Source organism: Gossypium raimondii, chromosome 3, assembly GCF_025698545.1.
Source record: "Gossypium raimondii isolate GPD5lz chromosome 3, ASM2569854v1, whole genome shotgun sequence".
In the NCBI taxonomy this organism is placed as follows: domain Eukaryota; kingdom Viridiplantae; phylum Streptophyta; class Magnoliopsida; order Malvales; family Malvaceae; genus Gossypium; species Gossypium raimondii.
The window spans coordinates 29,352,946-29,358,949 of NC_068567.1; positions in this window are offsets into that span (position 1 = coordinate 29,352,946).

Consider the following 6,004-nt stretch of genomic DNA (forward strand, 5'->3'; position numbering starts at 1 on the left):
CTCTGGAGTTGTCATCGAACCCACAGCTAGCCTTTTCACCCTGTAAACCTGATTCCAAGCCTGAGAAATTTCCTTCACCTTTTTCCTGTAATTGTCTCCTCTGTACGAGAACTCACATTGAGCTAAACCATACGTTGCCGGCACAAACTGTCTTGAATTGTATTGCCTTAGGACCAGCAAAGGTGCATATCCGACGGCTCCCCAAATCCCAAGCAACGGAACCCAGTCAAAGCTTCCACAACGGTAGAGAATTCCATCAGGAATCAACCAAGGAGCTCTCCATTCCACATCATCCTCTTGAAGATTTTGCAGAATTGCTATCCAATTCTCTTCTGATATATCATCCCTTCTGGGGGTAGCCACTATCTCCTTTAACGGGGAGTAATGCTCAGAGAAAACCCGATACGAAACTTTGTCAACCTTCCAGAACTGACTATGGAACCAAGCTATCAACAGTTGCGCACAACCTATAAATCTCCCTTCACTAGCTCACCGACACGCATTCAAAGATCTAAACGTTTCAGCCAAAACCGCAGGAACAGGTGTGGCCCCTTTACCCAACCAATCAAAAAGATCTGAAATAGCTTCGTCAACATGCCCCAGTGCCCTAGGGAAAATCACTAACCCGTAAATACTCAAAGCAAACACATCAACCTTCTTTTTTCCATCAGGATGTGCTAGGATCAAGTCTCGCAAATTCCTCCATGGGATACATTTACATTCGCCCTTCTATTTAATCCTGGCTGTGATCCATTGTTCGCTCATTCCTGTAATACTCATTAATTTCTTCCAAAATGCTGGGACATACGCAGCTTTGGAATATGCTTTATCAACTTAAAGCCTAGGGCAATGCAGTAAAGCCGTATATTCCTCTACTGTAGGCACCAAATCTACATTCCCAAAATTAAAACAGCTATATGCAGGATTCCAATATTGAGCGAGAGCGCGAAACAGTCGTTCATCCACCTTGATGTTAAGTAAGTACGGCAAGTCCCCATAATTAGAGTAGAACAACTGCTTGGTTTCATCATCCCGCCGATCCCAAATCTCACTTAACTGCTGAAGGCTATTTTGCGTTACACTAATACAAGTGTAGTCCCAAAGCTCTGACACATAATCCTTAGCTAGACTGTCTCCCTTTTCCAATTGCACTTTCTCTGACCATATACGGACAATGGCATTGTCTTCCACTTTATCAAGAAAATCGTTTGCCATGACAATTTTCTAATTTGGTAACTGAACTTGAATCGACACTCCTTAAAATATGCAATGACATGCAACATATCAAGAAAACACAAACAAGTCAGTATAACACCACAACATTCAAAGCAAGTATAAGAAAACCAAGCACCTATCCGGGTAATCGCTAGAGGTTGGAATAATTCTAACCAGGTTGGTCTCTTAAGTCAGCTATATGAGGTTTGGTTCTAGAGTCAAGGTACCTGAACCAGCAGATTCCTCGATCTTCACCCATTATAGGCTCATATAGACCGAGTTTGGTGCAGGGGAATACATTATTTCCCTATGGCTGCACGGAGATGAAGATCTCACGAAGACATAGGTACGGATGTATCCCGAAAGTGATCCACTATCCTGCACGGAGGTGAAAACCTCACGAAGGAGTAGCTTCTCACTCCCACCTAGAGGGGTAAGACAAAAATAGCCTTCATGCAATATGATGACAAAATATAAAATTAAATTTACAGTAATCATGTAAACAAATGCAAAGAGAAGATCGTAGTTTTTTCAAATCAAATTTTTAATTTTCGACAATAAGACAAAAACAATCAATTTTACGGCCTGACTCTCTTATCTTGGTATCCCCAACGGAGTCGCCAAGCTGTCTTTTTTTATTTGAAAAAAACGGGGATCGAATTTTAAAATGAAAATAGGAGTCGCCACCGATCTTTTATTAAGGTGTGATCGGTTCACCATTAAAATGATTTTGGTCTACGAATCTGAGAAAACAAGTTCGGGAGTCGTTTACGTACGAGGAAGGGTTAGCACCCTCGTGACGCCCAAAATGGTACCGAATCAATTGTTTAATGTCTTAGAGTCGAGAATTTGAAAAGATTTTAGAATACGATCCTTTGAAAAGAAAATTTTAATAATCGAATTGGAAAATAAGACTTACCCACTTTAAAGAAATAAATAGTCACACTCAGTGAGTTAGAGCGCAACGATTCAATCTTCGAAGTTAGATTTGTCCTTTTTAAATTTTAAAAATTCATATATTTTGAGAAGGATATTTGGTTATTTAGATCAATTGAGAAATCAAAACCCAGTAAGTTAGGGTTCAATTTTCTTAAAATTCCTAAACATCGAATATTACCTTTATTTTAAAAATGAGATAACAAAATGTCAGATCCAGTAAGTTAGGATCCAACATTTCGAGATCTAAAGAATTTTATTTTAAAAATGTACGTCTTAAAAATAGATACTTGATGATATAAATTCATTGAGAAGAATTGAAGCCCAGTAAGTTAGGGCACAATTCTCTCGAGAATTATTTAACACCAAGCCTTTTTTGAATTTTGAAATGAAACGATTATAATATCTTAATGAAATGAAATTCTTACAAACAATATGATCGATTAACAATATACAAAGCAAATGATGAATAACAAATTAATTCTACAATTTGGAGCACCCAAACGTATAATGCATTAACAATGATAATCAAATAAACTAATAATCCATCTTACAAATAGCCAAATGAATAATTAATACAAAAATAATTTAATCACAAGTAAACCAACCAAAATAATCTAAATGAATAAAAATTTTAAAACATAGAATAAAATTTTATAAGTTACAAATTATAATAAATTTTATACGCATGTATATGTATATTAAAATAATGAAAAAATGAATAAATAAAATTACTTCATTTGAAAGAATTTGAAGGCAAAATTAAATGCACAAACAATTTTTAAAATCAAGAACTATGACCAACAAATTTTAAATCCAATCTTAAACAAAATTAAAATAATAGTATATAAAATAAAATAAATAGAAAATACAATAGACTTAAAATATTAATATATAATGCATTTAAAACACAAAATACATTTCGTACTAAAATATGATTAATTTAAACGCTATTGAAAATAAATATAGTATTAAGTTTTATGATGAAAATATAATCAATTTGTATTTAAAATATTATTGAATTAAAAGAAACCTAATTCGTACTAAAATGAAATCCATTTCGACTTTGAAGGACTCAATCAGTAATTATACGAAAACATCAGGGTAATTCAAATCAATTCACAGAACGGCACCGTTTGATTTGGATCTGAATGAAAATAGAACAAAATATGAAATACAAATTACAAACAGATAAAAATATCTAATTGCGACTCCATAAACACGCAAGGACCCGTCGAACAAATTGACCATTTGGCCCTAACACGCGGATCCTTCCCTAGATCGGGTCATCGCTCGGGTTCAGCCTCTCAGAACGCTACCGTTTCCAAAGCCATTACATTGGCTCTATCCGGCGACGTTTCAAAACCAAGATTTAAAGGCTTAAACCTAAAGTGCTCCTTACTTCCAAAACCTGAAGAGAAACTAACAGTTCCTGCGCCGCTCGAATACAGTGCCCTTGAGCAGTCCCCGATCCTGGCCTGTGCCCCGACGACGACGGAGAGAGCCAAGATCACACTACCAGGCACGTCCTCACCTTCTTTCTATTATTGCTCTTCTAACCAAGGACTAATGAACATAAAAACTGAAAAAAGAAAAATCAAAGAAATCAATCCGGTAACCAGCAAAATAGAAAAGAAAAAAATTGGGAAATCACCTCTTGATCATTTTTCTTTTTTTTTTTTTCTGAATGTGTGTATTGAATCCTATATTGAATGCGTAAGTAGCAGTACAAAAATTCTTTCGGTTCTTATATTCTCATTTTTTTGACTAATAACCCGAAAAATCGAATACAATTGAAAATAAAAATAAAAAAACCCAATTGGTTTGTTCTCTACTGCCTTTGTTTGTTTGCGTGCAGGTACGATCGTACGGGGACTGGACGTGGTGTGTACGGAGGCCAGCTGGAGGAGATGCACGCGCATGGAGGTGCAGCACGCGCGGGAGAGGCCCTAGGTTCGACGGCGATGTTGTTGGTTGCTGAAGGCTAGGGTTTCAGGTTTTGGGGAATACTTTGGACTAGGTTGGGCCAGGGTTAGCTAATTATGCTTAGTGGGTTAGGTTTGTATTAGGCTTGGGTAGAAAATGATTTGGGTCTGGGTAATGGGTTTAAGCTACTATTGTAATTGGGTTAAAATGATTTTGTTTTGGTTTGAATTTGTAAGGAAACTGGACATTTATTATTATTATTTATTTTTATATTTTATATTTGGGTTTTAATTTTGGGCTCGGGCCGGGCAAAATTTGGGTATTACACTCAATATTCAACCTAGCCAAGAAATCAAGAACTCATTCCTCCATCATCTACTAAATTTCTCAGCATCACTGGTACAAGTCGCCTGAAAATCTTGATAATAATCAAGTTCCTGCCACAAACCACTTAATTCAGCAAAATATTGAGAAACCGTTAGCTCCCTCTATTTTGTACCATGGACTTGATTATGAATCTCAAAAATTTGCACATCATTCCCACCACGAGAATAGGTGAGAGCGGCAGCATTCCAATTCTTTTTCGCAGTATCAAGCAGCAAATAAGTTTTGAAAATATGGGGTTGCATGTTGATAAGCCATGTCATAACAAGAGAGTTCACTGAATCCCACTAACTCAAAGTTGAATCAATGAGTTCAGGTTTCGACGTGGTACCGGTGATGTATCCCTACAATTCACGAGCCTTGATAAACAGCAAGCAAGACCTTTACCAAGCAAGGTAATTAGGTCCATCAAGCTTCACAGGACTAAATTGTAACAAGGGATTATCGATTGGAATCACGAGCTTCTCGTCCTTTGGCATAATGCTAAAAAAAAAACTAGTACCCCAAAATATTTTACTTGTAAAAATTATAATAAAAATCACTCTAAAAATAAAATACAAAAGAGATCCCACTCAAAAAAGTTAGTCGAAATACACCACCAATCAGAGGAGAATGACTGAAAGGGAACAGAGAGGACTGCGATGGCGGCCACAGGTGAAGGCCATACGTGGCACTTGAAACAAATGGTATAATCTTGGGACGGTGTGTAAAGCCCACACATGAGTCTTCTGGTCATCGAGCTACGGGGTTTCGCAGGTGAGGGGATTCTGACTCCAATGGTAGGAGTGGTGAGAGAAAATAAAAGCTAGGGTGTAAAGTACCAAATTTGAGTTTTTAGGGTTTTGGAACAAAAACTTTGAAAATAAAAAAAATCCCAAAAAATGGATCAAAAATCTGATACCATGATGAAATTAGAGATAATACTCTACTATTAAGGAAAAACTCAGTCAAAATTGCATATTTCTAAAAAAATATGTATAGATATATATGCATGAAGTATTGAATCATATAAGGAAAGAATCTCTTAATTAGAATCTCTAAAAATTAGCTATAATCCCTAAAGGTTAGCTATTCAGTGCTGTCAAATACATCAAAGGTTCTCGACCCACAATAATAAGGATGGACCTAAACCATTAGACCTATAAACTGCTCTGAATGAGGCAAACAACTTTCATAAGTGACATTGACAAACTTACCTTTGAAAAGAACCGTGAATGAGGCAATTAAATGAATCTTTCAAGCAAAATAGATATTCGACTGGATTCTAATTTGTGTAGTTAAACATACTTACAAAGGGGAATAGGTAATCATGTGTATGGACATTCAGAATAAATGAATTTTTAAAATGGAAAGTGAAATTGGGAAATGCATCATCAGGACTGTAATAAAAGAAACATACGCAAATAAATCGCTTGAAAAAGTACAAGTTAGTATCAAGATAAGGTGTAGCATATAACACTTCATGTAGCAATTATTCAGTCAAGTTAATTTAGCCCAAGGGAGCAGAGAACTATTGGGACAAATAATGTTATTCAGAAAATTT